Source organism: Budorcas taxicolor, chromosome 15 (genome assembly GCF_023091745.1).
Source record: "Budorcas taxicolor isolate Tak-1 chromosome 15, Takin1.1, whole genome shotgun sequence".
Taxonomy (NCBI): domain Eukaryota; kingdom Metazoa; phylum Chordata; class Mammalia; order Artiodactyla; family Bovidae; genus Budorcas; species Budorcas taxicolor.
In genome coordinates this window covers 21,265,689-21,286,109 of record NC_068924.1, presented here as the reverse complement: position 1 = coordinate 21,286,109, position 20,421 = coordinate 21,265,689, and positions in this window count along the sequence as shown.

The following is a 20,421-nucleotide window of genomic DNA, read 5'->3' as shown; positions in this document are numbered from 1 at the left end:
ACCTTGGCGCAAATAATTGAATTGTGTCCTGAGTTCTCCCTTGGGTACCCTGGCCCTTGGTCCAGATGGACATTGTTGAGGTATGCAGTCAATCTAATGTAGATTACAATAGTGACCCCAATTCTTCACCCTGCCCTATATCCATACCCTTTAACTAGGTGAATTTGCAGTTCTTCTTACTAAAGGTGCAGAGTACATTGCCCCCTCCCTTGTCCTTGTGTTCGACCAACAGAATGAGCTTAGACTGGAAAAGGCCTCATGGTTCTGTTTGTTCTCTTGCTTCTCTGCCACCCTCTGAGAGCTCAGATATCTCACTTGTCCAGGTAGATCCCAAAGAAGACATCTAGGGCAGAGCAGCCTCTGTCAATCAGCAGACATATAGTGAGAAGCAGAGCTGCCCTGCAGCCAGAAGCTGAGCTATCTGGCCAGACTTAGACAGTCAAATCCTCAGCTGACCTCCAGATATATAAGCAATAATAAATGTTTTAAATCACTTTGTTATGCAATGCTGTTGCAGCAATACCTGACCATTACACCTGGTAATACAGAGCGATGCTGCTGGTTGCTGAAAAAGCTCTTAAAATGGAATTTTTCTTGGTAAAATTGTCTTGGTCCAGGCTCCAATCCTTAGTTTGACAAGCTCAAGCCCAATCTAAGAGACTGATATATTCATCCATTGAGAAACATAGTCATCAGATAAACCAAAGTTTGCCTTGGTCTTTTGAGTACATACTCGCCTTCTGGAGGGAAAAAGATTTCTCAGTGAGCATGGCATCAGGACAAAGGAAATCAGTTATACAATTTGAAATTTAGGCTTTGATAACCAGCTATGTCCATCTTCACGATAAGAGAGCTATCCGGCAGACAAACACATCATCCTGAGAGGGTAATTTTTAATCTTGATAATGCTGAGATGAGATTGCCAACTTGTAACCTTCTAAATTTCCCTTCTCTAGGTCTGATTACCTTTCTTTTGTTCAAAATGTTTTTCTCCAAATAGTGTCACAGCAGAAATGCTAATATCCACTCTCCACTTCTTTTAGTGATAGAGTCCTTGAATTCCAACTAGGCGGATATCCCCTCATCCATCCCCATTAAAGACTGTTTCCTAGCCTCCCTTGCAGTTTGGTGTGCCCTTAATGATTAAGTTCTGACCAGTGGGTCACCCGCTCTGCTGCTGGCACTGTGGATGGAAGCCGCCCTGTGCGAAGTTTATTTTCAGGAGTTGCAGGTGGAGGCTTAGGAGCAAAGTGCATGGTGCTTCTAAATAGAGCTGCAAGCTCTGGAATCTCATGTACAGTCCTGAGTAGGCCTGCCAGTTGGGCAATACACAAGGGACAAAGTCTTAACCTTCTCTTTTCCAGTGTATCCCACCTTTGTAAGTGAGGTAGGTTAGCACTGGGATTATGGACATGTGTATAAGACATGGGGATGTTGAGCCAGCTATTCACAAAACTGGAAGCAATTCACTGCTGACTTCAGACATGTCCCAGAAGCTGAATAAACCAACTTGTGGATAATGGATTTTTTTTGTATATATAGCAAGAAGACTTTAAAGTTTTCAGGACTGATTTTTCATCTCTATTTCCTTATTGTTTTTACTTCTGTTGAATATGTAGCGCTTTTGTGCTGTCGCTCAGTCGTGTCTAATTCTTTGCAACCTCAGGGACTGTAGCCTGCCAGCCCATGGGATTTCCCAGGCAAGAACACTGGAGCAGGTTGCCATTTCCTCCTCCAGGTGATTGTCCTGACCCAGAGATAGAACCCATGTCTGCTGCACTGGCAGGTGGATTCTTTACCACTAGCACCAGCTGGGAAGCCCTTGTTTATATGGTGGTCTACAAGTTGAGGCACATAAAGTCCCTGTTTTTTGTTTATCTGGTATTCATAATATAGATCAAATATAGCAGTTCTGGAAATACCCTTCAAATGAAAGGAAGATAAGTTGGAGCCTGAGAATATATAAAATGAGAGAGATGATAACTGTGTGGTATCAAATGCAGTGGTTTTCAATAAGTAAAACAGACCCAAGTACTCAATAGCTGGTACTCCTAGAAGTGCTGCGTATTTAACTTTTATTTCTTGGTCTAATTTAATTGATTCCAGTGATCCTGATGTAAGAGCCAGTTGTTTCAAAAGTGAAGATCTAAGTGAGCCATCCTCTCCCAGCTGTCAATCAGATTAGTCCAAGGCTTTGACTTCTTCCTGGTCTTCTTTATCTGACTTTGAAATCACTTTCCTGTTGGCAGTAACATGGATCAGTTCAGAACTCTGTACAGAACTCTGTAGTTGTGAACACAATGTGGCATGAAAACAACTTTTGAAAGTTTCTCCAATAAAAATTTACTATGTTGGATTCTAACTATGGGTTAGATTTTGCAACCAAGTATAAATTTCTGTGTGGGAGGAACAGTCATTCCACTGTGAAGTGACTTGAAAGGTTTGGGAGTGGACCTCCTAAAGGTAAATATAATGCGTTCACCTAAGAGTCAAACTTCTGAGATTTCATCACTGGTGACTGATTTCTTTGGATTACCCAGTATTCCTTCTACTCAGCCGTCTTTTAAAATGCAAATATTCCTGGGTGGATAAAAAACATAATGCCACTAAAACCTTACTGTGTTCACACTTTTTTAGTTCTTTCTTTCTGACAAAATGGGACCTGGAGTACTCTAAGATCTGGTGAAGGAGTGATGGTACAGGCAGACCTGTTTATGTAGGGAAGTTTTGGGTAGACAAGAAAGGATGGAGGGAGAGGAAAGGGGGTAAAATTAAAATAAAATTAAACTTTAAAATAAATTACAATAAAATCTTAAGATATTTCACAATTTAAAATTGTTCACAAACTAATGTACAGTATAGAAATACTACTTTCTAAATTAGCTAATGCTGGACAACAGGACATTTTTTTAGCTAAAACTTTTTGTTACATGGAATTCCCTGGTGGTCCAGTGGTTAGGACTTGGCATTTTTCACTGCCTGGGTCCAGGTTCAATCCCTGGTTGGGGAATTGAGATCCCAAAAGCCACATGGTGTGGCCAAAAAGTTTTATTTTAGTTTTTTACAAATATTTTCTGAATTCCTACAGGGAGGCAGTGTGTTAGGCATTTTGTGCTAGACCCAATTTCTTTTGGAGCATACAATACAGACAAGTGAAAAATAGGTGAAAAGTTAAATAACAACACAGTAAAGAAGAGTTGAATAATTATCAAATATGGGCACAAAGTAGTGCATGACTAATTGCCAAAAGAACAGTGCAGACACAGATTCTTCTGTGTAAGAAGCTTAGAGGAAGATGTCGCAGTGAAACAGAATGAAATTCAAGGCTTTAAGACAGAGGAGAAAGGCCAAGCAGGTATACAGAAGGAATTAGGTTAGCACTTATATCATTAAGAGAATTATCTGTCCAAGTTGTGAAATAATGTTTTACTCTTAAGTGAATCCACATGTGTAGTAACAGGACTGTTCTGATCATCCCAATAAAAATGTGCACAGAAATATAAGGTACCCAGGGCTTGCCTGGTGGCTCAGACGGTAAAGAATCTGCCTGTAATGCAGGAGACCTGAGTTCCATCCCTGGGTTGGAAAGGTCCCCTGGAGAAGGGAATGGTTACCTACTCCAGTATTCTTGCCTGGAGAATCCCATGGACAGAGGAGCCTGGCGGGCTATAGTCCATGGGGTGGCAAAGAGTCAGACACAACTGAGCAACTAACACTTTTATTTCCTCTGCAGTACCCAGACAAATCTGCTGATACAATTCAAGTAGCAATCTTTATTATTTGAATCAAGTAAATGAAATTTTCACTGAACTAATTTTGCTCTACCCTTATGAATTAAATCAAATAGTCTGACACTGAAAAACAAGAAATTAAGTTGCTAAACATTGTGTGGAAAATATTAGGTCATTAAGTGACTTTTCCAATTTTTTTTTCCAGAACTTTAAAAAAATCAGGGTAGACATATTCATGTTTTCATTAATAACATCTGATAACATTAATGGAAGTTGGCCTCAGTACCAATAAGAATAAAAATTCTATTACTTCTTGTTAATCCATGAATGTAGTATGCAAATAAACATCTGTCAAGCTAATGTTGAGTTAGACACATTGGGTTTCAGTCATAATACAAAGATGGAGACATTTTTAATTAGGGATTCTTTAGTCATTAACAGGTGATAGCCAGTTTCCTTTAAACTCTTCTGGACCCTGTGCCCGGTGCTGCTGTAGCAGTATTCTGGGAATAAGGCGATTAACCCTGAACTGTGAGGCTAGCCCTTGCTACATGGATTAAGATTTAGCAATTTTAGGTATGCCTTTGGTTGTAGCAGAGTTGAAAATCTAGAGGACATGCTGTTTTGCCAAAAATGAGAGGGCTCAGTGTTGGTGAGAGAGAGGGGAGCTGAGAGGGTGTGAGGGCAGGTGGCGTGAGAAGGGAGGGGAATGGAATGTATACAGAGGCTCAAGGTTGATCTATTCCCCTGTTTGCATCAGCTGGTGTTTTGTATTGCACAGACATAAGCGGACACACGCTTCTGTGTAGATGAGAAGAAGAAAGTTTTCTCAAAGCAAGAAATCCCTAAAGCAGTGGGTGGGTTTTTATAAAGAATATTTGAAGTTAGGGAGAAAATTGAGTAAGGAAAAAAGAAGCACTTCTTCACAGGGAAACCAGAAAGGTGATGGAATTTCAGTTGAGCTGTTTCAAATCTTAAAAGATGATGCTGTTAAAATGCTGCTCTTGTTATGCCAGCAAATTTGGAAAACTCAGCAGTGGCCACAGGACTGGAAAAGGTCAGTTTTCATTCCAATCCCAAGGAAGAGCAATGCCAAAGAATGTTCAAATTACTATTCAATTGCACTCATTTCACATGCCAGGAAGATTTTGCTCAAAATCCTTCAAGCTAGGCTTTAGCAGTTTGTGAACCAGGAACTTCCAGATGTACAAGCTGGATTTAGAAAAGGCAGAGGAACCAGAGATCAGATTACTAACAAATGCTGGATCATAGAGAAAGCAAGGGAGTTAAAAAAAAATCTACTTCTGCTTCATTGACAATGCTAAAGCCTTTGACTGTGAGGATGACAACAAACTGGAATATTCTTAAAGAGATGGGAATACCAGACCACCTTACCTGCCTCCCAAGAAACCTGTATGCAGGACAAGAAGCAACAGTTAGAACCAGACATGGAACAATGGACTGGTGCAAGACTGGGACAGGAGTACATCAAGGCTGTATACTGTAACCCTGCTTATTTAATTTCTAAGCAGAGTACACCATGCAAAATGCCGGGTTAGATGAATTACAAGCTGATTTCAATATTGTTGGGAGAAATATCAACAACCTCAGATATGCAGATGATACCACTTCATGGCAGAAAATGAAGAGGAACTAAAGAGCCTTTTGACAAAGGTGAAAGAGGAGAGTGAAAAAGCTGGCTTAAAATTCAACATTCAAAAAACTAAGGTCATGGTATCCAGTCCTATCACTTCATGGCAAATAGATGGGGAAAATGTGGAAACAGTGTCAGATTTCATTTTCTTGGGCTCCAAAATCAATGTGGACAGTGACTGCAGCCACGAAATTAAAAGACGCTTGCTCCTTGGAAGAAAAGCTATGTCAAAGCTAGACAGTGTTTAAAAGAGCAGAGACATTACTTTGCCAACAAAGATCCGTATAGTCAAATCTATGGTTATCCAGCAGTCACGTATGGATGTGAGAACTGGACCATAAAGAAGACTGAGTGCTGAAGAACTGATGCTTTCCAGCTGTGGTGTTGGAGAAGGCTCTTGACAGTCCCTTGAACAGCAAGGAGATCAAACCAGCCAATACTAAAAGAAGCCAACCCTGAATATTTATTAGAAAGACTGATGCTGAAACTGAAGCTCCAATACTTTGGCTAAGAACTGACTTATTGGAAAAGACCCTGATGGTGGGAAAAATTGAGGGAGAGGGGAGAAGGGGGCGACAGAGGATGTGATGGTTGGATGGTATCACTGACTCAACGGACATAAGTTTGAGCAAACTCAGGGAAGCAAACTCAGAGAAGCCTGGTGTGCTGCAATTCATAGTATCACAAAGAGTCAGACACAACTTAGCAACTGAACAACAGCAACAGAAGGGTCAGACTATTTTTGACAGAGGTAAACTTACTTTGCTTTGTGTACTTTGCCTTTTGGTTTATGCGGAAGGGAAATCAGTTCTTTCTAAAACAAAACAAATATCAAAAAGGAAAATTTTTACTTCTTGTAATGACTGAAATTTACTTAAGAAAAATCTGAAGTAAAATTATCACAGAGTTTATAATCACTATCTTCTTAAACCTGGAGACTATGGTGTTAGAAATGGTCCAGATTAAGGCATTTGGGGTTCATTCAGGACAGTGTGTTTGTACATCCATAAGACTATGGGATGCTCTTGCTTTTATTGTTTGTTCATATTGTTTATTTAGCATTTGCTTTTGTATGATCTAAGCAAGATCAATCATTATAAAACAAATACAGTAAATCCCCTACATGTGAACCTTCAAGTTTCAAACTTTCAAAGATACAAATGTATGTTTGCATGTTCAATCAAAAGACGTGAATGAAATTGCAGCTCGCCCTCCATCTCCCGTTGCTGACGATCCTTCAGCTCTACCATCTCCCACCTCCTCTCCCTCCTCCAGTCAGTAACTCCAGCCCCTGCAGGCCAGCTGTTGTACTATACTACTGCGTTTTTCAAGGTAACTGTACTGTAAGATTAAAAATGCTTAATTTTTGTTTTTTTAATGTATTATTTGTGTGAAAAGTCTTCTAAACCCATTACAGTACTGTACTATATAGCTGATTGTGTTAATTGGGTACCTAGGCTAACTTTGTTGGACTTACAAACGTGCTCTCAGAATGGAACTTGTTTGTACGTACTAGCAATGAAGTAGCCCATGTTAATATCTGACAGCTTTATAACGGGTGACAATAAGCCCAGTGACAATAAGCCCAGTGACAATAGCACCATTTCTGTGCCAGCAGAGTTGCACACTCTGGAGATATCTTTGGTTTATCAAGGATTCTCAAATTATCTGATATCTATGCCCTGCCCCACCTCCAGCATATAGAAGGCTCTGGATCATGGGCATCAGGATTTAAAGGATAAAGCTATAAAGCCTCTCAGAATTTGCCACCCCCCAAAGATTTATTTGAATGCCTCACTATCAGTCTCACCAAGATCCTTTCTTCTCTTTGTTTTCTTAAGAGTTGGATAATTTCATCTCTCTTTTTAGCCTGTTTAAAGAGAGAAAAAGAAGTGGGTGAGTCTTTTGACTTAATAATAAAGCTTTGTGTTCATGGGAGGAGGGATGGATTTTTTTCCATTTTCCTTCTTGTATTTTGGGGCAGAAATAAACAGTTGTTTTCCATGATAGATTTATACTTTTCATTAATACAATTCAGTTTTATTCCAGAGGTGCTGCTTTACAAAATAAATTTGATTTCGATTGTAAAGGGAGGGAATTTTTCTTGCCCATATAACAATAGTTTTCACTGATTTTATTACATGAACCACGCTAAAAGCTTGATATATGTATTATATCATTATTTTCTTATAATAAGTCGGAAGTTTGACACCGCTGTCATCCATTTTACATATGAGGAATGTGAAGAGTACTGAGGTTAAATAATTTACCTAAGCTTTAAAGCGGAGAAGGCCATGGCACCCCACTCCAGTGTTCTTGCCTGGAGAATCCCAGGGACGCGGGAGCCTGGTGGGCTGCCGTCTATGGGGTTGCACAGAGTCGGACACGACTGAAGCGACTTGGCAGCAGTAGCAGCAGCAAGCTTTAAAGTGGCAGGATTGGATTTGATACCCACTCTACTTGACAACAAAACCCAAGGTATCGGTCGTTCCACTAAATTGCCATTAAAAGGTAGCAAGACACATCAGCCAGCTCAAACAGCATGCCAGCTCGGGTTGCATGGCATGAAGGCTTTCTTGAGTAGCTTGTATACAGAACAGAGCCTCACACCCCATCATTCCTCTGTCTTAGATACTGAGACATGCATATGCTCAGGTAAGTTTTCTTAAAAGTAAAAAAAAAAAAAAAAAAAATAGTGCAGGCACAAAGATTTACCAAGATATAGGCTGTATACAGTGCTTCCCTGGTGGCTCAGGCGGTAAAGAATCCACCTGCCATGCAGGAGACCCAGGTTTGATCCCTGGGTTCAGAAGATGCCCTGGAGAAGGAAATGGCAACCCATTCTAGTATTCTTGCCTAGGAAATCCCATGGACAGAAGAGTCTGATGGGCTATAGTCCCTAGGGTCACAAAGACACAACTGAACAACAAGCACTTTCACTTCACTTTCTTCAGACTGTATTCAAAGAGGCAAATACAGGTACACATTTTTTCCCCCATAGAATCCACATATGTTCAGTGTTGGAGATGGCCAGACAGAAAATCACAATTGGAATAATTGAGAACAAGAGAAGAGACCTGAGAATCTGACAAATGAAACTCATAGCTTCAAATGGCCAAGTACAGTGAGAAAAGCTTAGATCAAAGCTAGAAGGAAAATCAAACTGAGAATGGACAGACTTGTCACAGCCAGGTAAAAGTTCTAGGTCATCCATTCAAAGGTGTTGCACTACTTTCTTAGGACTCAGTAACAAAGTATCAAAAATCAGGTGGCTTAAAACAACAGATGGTTATTGTCATACAGTTCTGAAGGCTAGAAGTCCAAAATAAAACTGTAGCAGGGCCATGCTCCCTCTGAAACCTGTAGGGGAATCCTTCTTTGCCTCTTCCTAGCTTCTGATCATTTGCTGGAAATCTGTAGCATTCCTTGGCTTGCAGCTGTGTAACTCCAATCTCTGCTTTCATTGTCACATTGCTTTTTCTCCTTGATTCTACTTCCAAATAAGGTCACATTTCTATGGTACTGGGGATTAGGACTTCCACACATCTCTTGTTTCAGTGGATCACACTTCAATCTGTTGTTAACAATTGGTCACAAAGAATTGGACACATTTAGCAACTGAACAACACTTCAGTCTATAATAAGCACCTATGATATAATATTACTGTGCTAGCCACATCTATGGGGTTGCACAGAGTCGGACACGACTGAAGCGACTTAGGAGTAGTAGTAGGGGCTGGGCAAAATAAAATACCATTCCTGCCTGCCAGGTGGTGGCAGACTTGTAGAGAAAAGGACTACAATGAGGTTAGAACAGGATGCAAATAGAGAAGAGGGATTCTTAATTCAGACAAGGGTGTGTATCTATGGCTGAGACTCAGAGGAGGTGATGTCCAAGATCAGACATGAAAGCAAAGTCAACAGATAATATCACAGACGGGATGGGGAATAAAGCTTCTAGGCAGAGGAGACAGGTGTGCAAAGCCCTAGCAGCTGTGTATTGCTAAGTAATTCCTCAAGATGCTTCTTCAGTCCAGATGCAAGAGAAGCTGCAAAGTTTAGGCACACCCCACCCACACATGGGAGGGAGGAGGGGTGCTGGGCCTGAGTAATCAGTGGGGCACACTGCTATTTTGGCTCTGCTTCATTCCATTCAAGTCGTATTAATCTTGCTTTCCAAGAACCTACAAAATTTTAGTTTTATTTATTTTGGGACAAGATTTCTATTTTTCACTTGAATTTAAGGCATCATACATCACAGATATTGAAAGAAGAAAAGGCATCATATATGACAGATAATAAAAGAAAAAAATTCAGAGTCCTTCAAAAACTAAGCTAATTTTTTCAGCTATACATATAACATGTATCTATTCTTTTTCATATTCTTTTCCCATTTACGTTACTACAGAATATTGAGCACTGTGCTAGTATCTATTATCCTTGTGTTATTATCTATTCCCTTGCTCGCATGCTGAGCATGCTTAGTCGCTCAGTTGTGTCCCACTCTTTGCAACCCTGTGGACTTCAGCCCACCAGGCTCCTCTGTCCATGGGATTTCCCAGGCAAGAATACTGGAGTGGGTTGCCATTTCCTCCGGGGGGTCATCCGTATTCAGGGATTGAACCCGCATCTCCCGTGTTGTTTACCACTGCACCACCTGGGAAGCCCTTGCTAGTTGACTATTTTAAGTGTGCCTGTCATTCCCAAACTCCCAACTTATCCCCCTCTACCTTTCCCCTTTGGTAGCCATAAGTTTTATTTCCTAAGTCTGTGAGTCTGTTTCTGACAAACTAAGATAATTTAAAAGTATCTGTCAATTTGCTAAGGATTGAATAAAATAGCATTTATAGAAAAAGACCTGGGATACTTTAATGTAGGTATTAGGTGGCACTAGTCTATGGGGTCGCACAGAGTCGGACACGACTGAAGCGACTTAGCAGCAGCAGCAGCAGTGATGAAGAATCCACTGGCCAATGCAGGGAAGGTGAGAGATGTGGGTTCTATCCCTGGGTCAGGAAGATCCCCTGGAGTAGGCAATGACACCCCACTCCAGTATTCTTGCCTGAAAAATTCCATGGACAGAGGAGCCTGGCAGGCTACATTCCAGGGGGCCGAAAAGAGTCGGACATGACTGAATGACTGAGCACATTCAATATTAACTTTCTTTTCTAACTTTCCCATTACACATGTAATCAGTGGGAATTAAATGCTCCCATACTGTGATTACATAGCACTTTATACTTTTATTACAGTATTGATCTTACTTTGCTTGCTTTATCTCATAGCTGCTACCATGTCTCTTTCAAAGTCTTACTCATCCTTTTATCCTTCCTTCAAGCTTAGCAGTGCCTTGTCAATGATACTCAATGAATATCTGCTGAATTGATTGAGTCATGAAATATGAATGAATGAAACCATTACATTGTCTAATACACAGTTACTAATCTAAGCAAAAAAAAATCTTAGAGATTGAAATTAAACAGTAAGAAGTTTAGTTCTTAAAATCCCCTATAAATAAAACTAATATGATTATTTTCTGTGTAATAGAAAATATAGGTTAGTCACAGATGAGATATTAATATATTGTCATAATGCTTCTAAATGGTCAAATATTTAGTTATAAGATTCTAAATAATAGTAAGGTAAAATTCATTCATTTAAATTTTGATTTCATGTCCTGTTTTATTATAATAGATTTTACCATCTAATCAGTTTTATAATATAATATGCACCAGAAACAAAGTTTTCAAATATGATTTGATTTTTGCTTCCTGGATATGTTTCCTGGGAATAAATAACAAAACTATTGTAGGCAACTGTGTCATCAGAACAGAAACATTTCCAAGTACTCTAAGAACTCTCAGCCAGGATAACAAAATAAACTCAGTGGTAAGAGAAAATTCTTATAGTTTACCTTATTAGTTGGAATAAATAATTTACTTGTTGATTTCATAGCAAAAGAATTCTCATTTCTAACCATAGTGCTTTTGTTGTGTTCATAAATGGAATTTTATAAGGCATTTAAATCATTTAATTTATTAACTCTTAAAATGATAGCATAAGGGGGTCAGAATTTATATTTGCAATATTTTTTCTTTTTTTCAGGTTTGTTGCAATATAACTGACGTACAACACTGTGTAAGTTCAAGGTGAAAAGCAGAATTACTTGACATATATATTGTGATATGATTACCACATGAGTTTAGTTACCATCCATCACCTTATATAATTACAAATTTTTTTCCTTTTGATGAAAACTTTTAGATTGACTCACTTAGCAACTTTCAAATGTATCAATACAGTATTTTTTTTAACCACAGCCATAATGTGGTATATTGCATCCCCAGGCCTTTATATCTTATATTCATAATATTTTAATACTGGATGTCTTCTTATAATCTAAAGTTTAGTTATATTATTTATATTTATATACTACTCCTGAGAAAATAAATTATAGAATAAAAAGTAAATTTTAGGAAATTAGGATTTGACAATATATAAATTTAATATCTCATAGAAGGTTAATGAATTTTAGTGTCACTTTAAGAATTAAGTTGCTGAGTTCCTATTTTTGGCTTTTCAGAGCCAAACAGTTTGGGTGGCAACATATATTAGTTGCCAAACACATTTGGGTGTGAATCCCAATTCTGTGTGATTAATGGCAAATAATATCGTAACTAATCATCCTTCTAACTATAATCACTATCCCATTTGGTTAGAGGTTTGTGACCTTGGGTAAATCAAAAAACCATTTCTCTGGGTATTGATTTCCTATCTGTAAGGAAAGGTGTGAAAACTGGAGATAATACAAACATTGTTTAACAATGCATGGCGTATAGTGGATATTTATTAAATGGCAACTATTATTAGTATAGAAAACCATTTTTCAATGCTTTTAAAATGTGAAAAGTGGGAAAAAGAGGGGAAGGAGGTGTACCGCCTTCTGTGTACAGGCACGAAAGATTCCTGATGATTCAACCTCCGGTGAGTTAGTGAATAGTGTTGGAAGGAAGAAGGGAGAAACAAAAAGGGACATCTAAAGTATTATTTGTCTTTTATGCAGTAGAAATCCTTCTGTTACAAAGTCTCCAGCATATTATAAACTTTCTTCTTAGTTAAATTTCAGTTATGAAGATCTTAATAAGCACTAAACTCTAAAAGAAAAATCTTTTCTTCTCAAGAACTTGTTCTCATATGAAGAATGCATTTCTTCCTTGTACTATGTTTAAACATTTTGACTGAAACATTCATCAAAGATAGCATATGGTAGTGCTTATTTCACTGATTACCTATCTACATTACCAAAAGAAATTTTCTCTTGGTATTGGATAAGAGCCTAATTACTGAATTTAATCTTAAGAATATCTTAGAAGAGTACTGAACTGGTTCCAATTCAATATGCTCTTTGCTTAGTTACCTGGCAACCATCCCAATGCTTAGAGAATCCAGAAACTCTTGAAATCAGTGTGGGGTAGTACTTAAGCACTTTGGCTACATCATCAGATGGGTCCAGGTTCAAACTGTCTTTACTATATTTTAACTGTGTGACCTTGAAAAAGTCACTTACAGGTTTCTGCTTCAGCTTCCTCATCTGCAATAGGGGTAATTATAATGCTTCTCAGAGCTTTTTTGATGATTAAATAAGAATGTGAGTAAAGAACTTAGTGCGTATGTGCTATGTAGTTAGTTCTCAAAAATATTACTATTCTCTGGTGAAAGGAGCAGATAATTGGAAAAGGAAAAAACATGAAGAAAATAGGCTTAGGAAGCACTAGGGGAAATATATTCACTCAAATACAGATTTAAAAAAACACTTATTCTTTCCATTGGCTATCAAAGCAATATGACACAAACATCAAAGTATGTGAAGAAAAGCACATAGAGGAAAACTGTATTTACATAAATCCATTGCTGAATCTAAAATCTTAACATAACTTTAAAATTTTAAAACATGTAAAAATGTTAGAAGAACCCTAAGGGAGCATCTGCCTGCAATGCGGGAGACCTGGGTTCGATCCCTGGGTGGGGAAGATCCCTGGGTGGGGAAGATCCCCTGGAGAAGGAAATGGCAACCCACTCCAGTATTGTTGCCTGGAGAATCCCATGGATGGAGGAGCCTGGTGGGCTACAGTCCATGGGGTGGCAAAGAGTCGGACACGACTGAGTGACTTCACTTTCACTTTCACTTTCAAGGAAGCTCCAAAACAAACAATCTAAGGATTTAAAAATAATACATCAAAGGGAGAAAGGCAACTAGGGAAGCAGCTTAATGATCATGATACAAAAAACATTCTCACTGATGAAAAGAGGATATCAGTTCACCCAATTAAAAATAAATGGAGACATGGAGGTTGGAAGGAGCATAAAGTTGCTTAATAACCCTGGCCTGACAGGGTCAAGATGTATGTTTTGGGGAATAGAGGTACATAGGGTAGGATAGTTGAATGGCGTCATGCTGAGGACCTTGACATAAAGATAGCTCTGTTTAAATTTACTTAGCAGAAGACAGGAAGTATGTTTCAGACCTCAATATTACTAAGTTAGAAATAAAAAACAGATAAGACTTCACAGATTTGGAAATTAAAAGGCATACTTCTAAATAATTCATGAGACAAATTATATATCAAAATAAAAATTTAAAAATACTCAAAATGGAGTAATAATGAAAACCCTATGTAGCTGGTGGCTTGCAGCTAAAATAGTACTTTGAGGAATATTTACAACTGTAAATACTTGTATTAGAAAAGAGATAAGGTGGAAAATTAAGAAACAAAGTGAGAAGGGAAGGAAGTTAGAATGAAAATAAGAACTAACTCAAAACTGAAGGGAGAAATAATGAAAATCAAGAACTAATAACATAGGAAACAAAAATACTTTACAGAGGAGAATAAAATCAAATGTTATTTTTAGCAAAGACTATTAAAACAGATAATCCTTTGATATAATTGCTAACAAAAAAGGCTATGAATGATTAGAAATGAAAAGGAGTAATAACTAGAGCTACAGTAGAGATTACAAAGATGATTAAAACCACTGTGAATCCTTATATCAATAAATTTGAAAATGTAGATGAAATGCATGCTTTCCAAAAAAAAAAAAAAATTACCAAATTATTTCAAGGGAAAAAACCCTTATTTACTCAAAAACGAAACAAAACAACCCAATTAAACCTATAGTGCTGCTGCTGCTACTAAGTCGAGTCAGTCATGTCCGACTCTGTGTGACCCCGCAGAAGGCAGCCCACCAGGCTCCTTTGTCCCTGGGATTCTCCAGGCAAGAACACTGGAGTGGGCTGCCATTTCCTTCTCCAGTGCATGAAAGTGAAAAGTGAAAGTGAAGTCGTTCAGTCGTGTCCGACTCTTAGCGACCCCATGGACTGCAGCCTATCAGGCTCTTCCGTCCATGGGATTTCCCAGGCTGTACTGTAGTGGGGTGCCATTGCCTTCTCCGAAACCAATAGTACATATGCATATTAAGGTCATATTTATCATTTCAAGTAATTATTTTGTTTAATATTTAGCTGATAGTTTGGGTTTGCCTCGGATTGAGTTGGGTCTGCTTGCTGTACTGCCCACCATTTCTAATAGCCTTGGCTTTTTCTTCTACACTAGAGTCTGTTTCTAGGTTTCTAAGAACTGTTGCAAATAGTGTATATAGTTGGAATATAGTAATATTCTTTTCTTACTTGACTTTTGGCAGGGTTCTAATTGAGAACCACGGATCCAGACCTTCAGAATTATCATGACATTTACCTCTTAATCTGTATTTGTAGAGAGGGGCATTAAGATAAATTTAATTATATTTTATTTATCTGTGATGTTTAACTTTGCCCACACAGTTTGCTCCATAGTTGAAATTTCAAAATATATCTTTGGTGGTAATTTGTCCTTCTGCAGATTATAAATAAAGACAGGATAAAGAGAAATACATGAGGCTCTCTTGAACAATATGAGCAAGTGAATCTTGACGGTGTCTTTTAATTAGGACATGGATACCTGGGTGACCATGCCTTTCATAATGTACTCATCATCTTCTGAGAGTTACCACTTTGGTGAAATCATTTTACTTAATACTAAAACTTATTTTGTACCTCCTAAAATTTTATCTTTCAATTATGGGTTTAACAAAGAGGGGAAGCAGAAAAGATAAAAACAAACTTTCATTGGGCACCTACTGGATGTCAGGCTTTATGTAACTTATCTAAAATCCTGAAGTAGATGGTATTACTATCTTTTAACAGATAGAAGGAACTCAATCAACATGAAAATTAACAACTTTTCTCAGGGTCAGTTAACTAATTAATTAGGTAATTAATTAGGTAACTAGTAACTGTCAGAGCAAAGGATTCAAACTCATTCTCAGTTGTTTGCCTCCAGGCTTCTTTTGCTGAACTATTAATACTTAAACACACACTAGAGACTGTGGTACATTTAAACACACACACACATGCAGTAACAGAAGGGTTTCTTTAATCAATCCTGATTATGAAAATGAAGAATTGATTAGGATTAACCATGGTGAAGGAGACAGATACAGTCTGCTCTCAGAACAATTTACATTCCAGGGGAAAGTGTGTGCTATGAGAATACACAGCAGGGGAGCTAATCCAGAGTGAGGTCTGCTTGATCAAAGTGTCTTACTCCATACCGTTCGCTACATGCAATCCCAACAATGGTGGGATTTTTCAAAAAACTAAACACTGAACTACCATATGACCCAGCAATCCCACTACTGGGCATATACTCTGAGAAAACCATAACTCAAAAGGACACATGTACCCCAATGTTCATTGCAGCACTGTTTACAATAACCAGGACATAGAAACCATCTAAATGTCCAATGACAGGTGAATGAATAAAGAAGATGTGGTACAAATATACAATGGAATATTACTCAGCCGCTAAAAGGAGTGAAATAGGATCATTTGGAGAGATGTCGATGGATCTAGAGTCTGTCATACAGAGTGAAGTAAGTCAGAAAGAGAAAAATATTGTATTTTAATGCATATATGTGGAGTTTAGAAAAATGGTACCGATGAACCTACTTTCAAGGCAGAAATAGAGATGCAGATACAGAGCATGGACACGTCGACACAGGAGGGGAAGGAGGGAGTGACTCGAATTGGGAGAGTGGCAGTGCCATATACACACTGTCATGCGGGAAACAGGTAGCTAGCGGGAAGCTAGCACAGAGCTCAGCTCAGCGCTCTCTGATGACCTCGAGAGGTGGGATGGGAGGGGCGGAAGGCAGGCTCAGGAGGAGGGGATTTATGTATGAATATGGCTGATTCACTTCATTATACAGCAGAAGTTAACACAACATTGGAAAACAATTATATTCCAATAAAAACCTAATCTACTTATTTTATGGAGAAGGCAATGGCACCCCGCTCCAGTACTCTTGCCTGGAAAACCCCATGGACGGAGGAGCCTGGTAGACTGCAGTCCATGGGGTCGCTAAGAGTCGGCCACGACTGAGCGACTTCACTTTCACTTTTCACTTTCCTGCATTGGAGAAGGAAATGGCAGCCCACTCCAGTGTTCTTGCTTGGAGAATCCCAGGGACGGGGGAGCCTGGTGGGCTGCCGTCTATGGGGTCGCACAGAGTTGGACACGACTTAGCAGCAGCAGCAGCAGCATAGGATCATGTAGCACTTTGCAAAAAGTGGTCCAAGGGAAAGAATAGTTCAACTGTATGGGTACTTATAAACTGATGAATTTTCTAACATTTTATTTAATGTACATTAAATAGTTATGATAGGGCTTGCCAGCTGGCTCAGTGGTAAAGAATCCACCTGTCAAGCAGGAGACTCAGGTTTGATCCCAGGATCAGTAAGATCCCCTGGAGGAGAAAATGGCAACCCACTCCAGTATTCTTGCTAGGATAATCCCATGGACATGAGCCTGGTGGGCTATATCCATGGGGTCACAAAGAGTGAGACCTGACTAAGTGACTGTGCACACACGCAAAAATTTACGATAGGACTTTTGATATAAGTTAAGTATACAACAAGAATTACCTTCCGATTTTAGAATACTATCTAAGCAGAACCAAGGTTCTGTGGTTTTACAGAGATTAGAGAACATTATCAAATTTTTTTCTTGCAGCTCTAGAATTTAATTTTTTTTTCTATGCCAAGAATTTCAAGTTAAATGTCCAAAGGGATCACTAGGGAATCTTAGTTCTTAGTCTGAAAGTGAAAGTGAAATTGAAGTCGCTCAGTCGTGTCCGACTCTTTGCCACCTCGTGGACTGTAGCCTACCAGGCTCCTCTGTCCATGGGATTCTCCAGGCAAGAATACTGGAATGGGTTGCCATTTCCTTCTCCAGGGGATCTTCCCGACCCAGGGATTGAACCCGGGTTTCCCACATTGCGGGCAGACGCTTTAACCTCTGAGCCACCAGGGAAGCCCCCAGTTCTTAGTCTACATAGTCTTAATCTTGAGTAGGTCCCATTTCTATTCTGTTACAAAATGCAATTAAGGAAGGTTAAAATTACTATTGGTTTAAGGTAAAACTATGTGTCACACTTGGGCTTGATTCCAAAAGGCAGTATGTGCCTCTTGGCCAGTTGATTTTGATAACAAAATGCTTCAACTATTAATTTACTACCACCCCTTGTGTCTATTAAGTGAAATCTGCTATGCAGATTCCACAAATTTCATACAGCAAATTTACATCTACTATAATAAGATACAGAAATGTTGGACCTCAAATGGCTTACCATGCACTTTAAAAGATAGCCTGAATAATCAGTGAAAAGGCTTTCTCCAGCTTTAATCTGATATTTAGAAAGTAGACCTAAAGGCAGTCATCTATGGGAGTTGATGGAAGGTGCTAGACGATTATTAATTGGAGGGAGGAAGAATGCTGACTTGTAGGAAAAAAATGCATATCCAAGCACCTTTTCATACCTCCTGGAAATTGCCTGATCCTGGCTCAATTCCCGGCTCTGGCATATATAATTTTCATTTGAAAAATAGTGGCTTACTAAAATGAGAAAAACATATCAGTCATTACATAAAAGGAAGTCAATACAATTTTTCTTAAATATAGATTTTGGTAAAATATGAATTTATCTGTTTTAAAGAAGGAAAATGTGTATTTTCTTGGTTCTGTTACATATTTTTTCTTAATTTTGTTATATACATGTTAGTGGAAAACCACTAGTAATTATCTGACAAGCATAGCTCTTGTTTTAAGTGTCACACGAAACGAGGAAAAAATAAGCATAAATGATTTTAAAAACTGCTTTATTTATTTATTTAAAAAATTTCCCCAGTTTGTTTTATTTTTTATTTCTATTTTAAAAGATTTTTATTGAAGTATAGTTGATTTACAATGTTGTTAGTTTCATGTGTACAGCAAAGTGAAAAACTGCTTTAATATTGCTTTAAAAGGCACTTATTTTTTTTTTTAAAGCAATAAGTGAGACTTGAATCTTAATGTTGAGGAAAATATGATCATAAAAGGAATATTACACTTTTAAATTCAGTAAGTGAAAGTGGGTCAGTCGTGTCCGACTCCTTGTGACCCCATGGACTATACAGTCCATGGAATTCTCTAGGCCAGAATACTGGAATGGGCAGGCTTTCCCTTCTCCAGGTGATCTTCCCAACCTAGGGATTGAACTTCACATTGCAGTAGGATTCTTCACCAGCTGAGCCACAAGGGAAGCCCAAGAATACTGGAGTGGGTAGCCTATCCCTCCTCCAGCAAATCCCTGACCCAGGAATTGAACCGGGGTCTCCTGCATTGCAGGCAGATTCTTTACCAATTGAGCTATCAGGGAAGCCCCTAAAATTCAATTAAGTATAGATATATGAAAGACAACCTGACGTTCCTTGATGGTCTAGTGGTAGGACTCAGTGCTCTCACCACTGCAGCCCAGGGTGGATTCCTGGTCAGGGAAACCTCTCTTCTATGGGCTTCCCCGGTTGCTCATCAGTAAAGAATCCGCCTGCCAATGCAGGAGGCTCTGGTTCGATCCCTGGGTTGGGAGGATCCCCTAGAGGAGGAAATGGCAACCCATTCCAATACTCTTGTCTGGGAAATCCCATGAACAGAGGAACCTGATGGGCTACAGTCACTGGGGTTGCAAAGAGTAGAGCACGAATTAACAACTAAACAACAACAATTTTAAAGATATTTCTATATGTGATTGAATTATATATTATTGCTGACTTGGTCCACAATAATCACCAAGACTTGTCCTTAGCAAACAAATAACTACTGAGTCTTCAAGGTTTTTTTTATCATGTTGCTGGTTATACAGATGTGATGAATGGATGAATGGGATTGACCTCATCATTCAGGTATGACTGCCCTGTCCACTATGTTGTAACAAGGAGCAGGTGGGGGATTCCCCATCTAGATGACTCTATCTCATCTCTGGCCCATACTTCTGTAGCTCACATATTTACAGGCCTATATGACACTCAAATAGACTTATCATTGCTTATCTCAAAGGGACCTCAAATTCCGTGAGTCTAAACTGAATGGACTTTCATAATTCAGTGAAGCTATGAGCCATGCTGTGAAGGGCCACCCAAGACTGGCAGGTCATGGTGGCGAGTTCTGACAAAATGTGGTCCACTGGAAGGGGGAATGGCAAACTACTCCAGTACTTTTGCCTCCAGAACTCCATGAACTGTATGAAAAGGCAAAAAGATATGACACCAGAAGATGAGCCCCCAGGTCAGAAGGTGTCCCATGTACTACTAGAGAAGAACAGAGGGCAATTAGTAACAGCTCCAGAAAGAATGAAGAAGGTAGTCCAAACAGGAAATGACACTCAGTTGTGGATGTGTCTGGTGGTGAAAGTGAAGCCCAATGCTGTAAAGACCAATATTGCATAGGAACCTGGAATGTTAGGTCTGTGAAGCAAGGTAAACTGGATGTGGTCAAGGAGGAGATGGCAAGTGTGAACATCAACATTTTAGGAACCAGTGAACCAAAATGCAAATGAGAATGGGTGAATTTAATTCAGATGACCATTATATCTACTACTGTGGGTAAGAATCCCTTAAAAGAAATA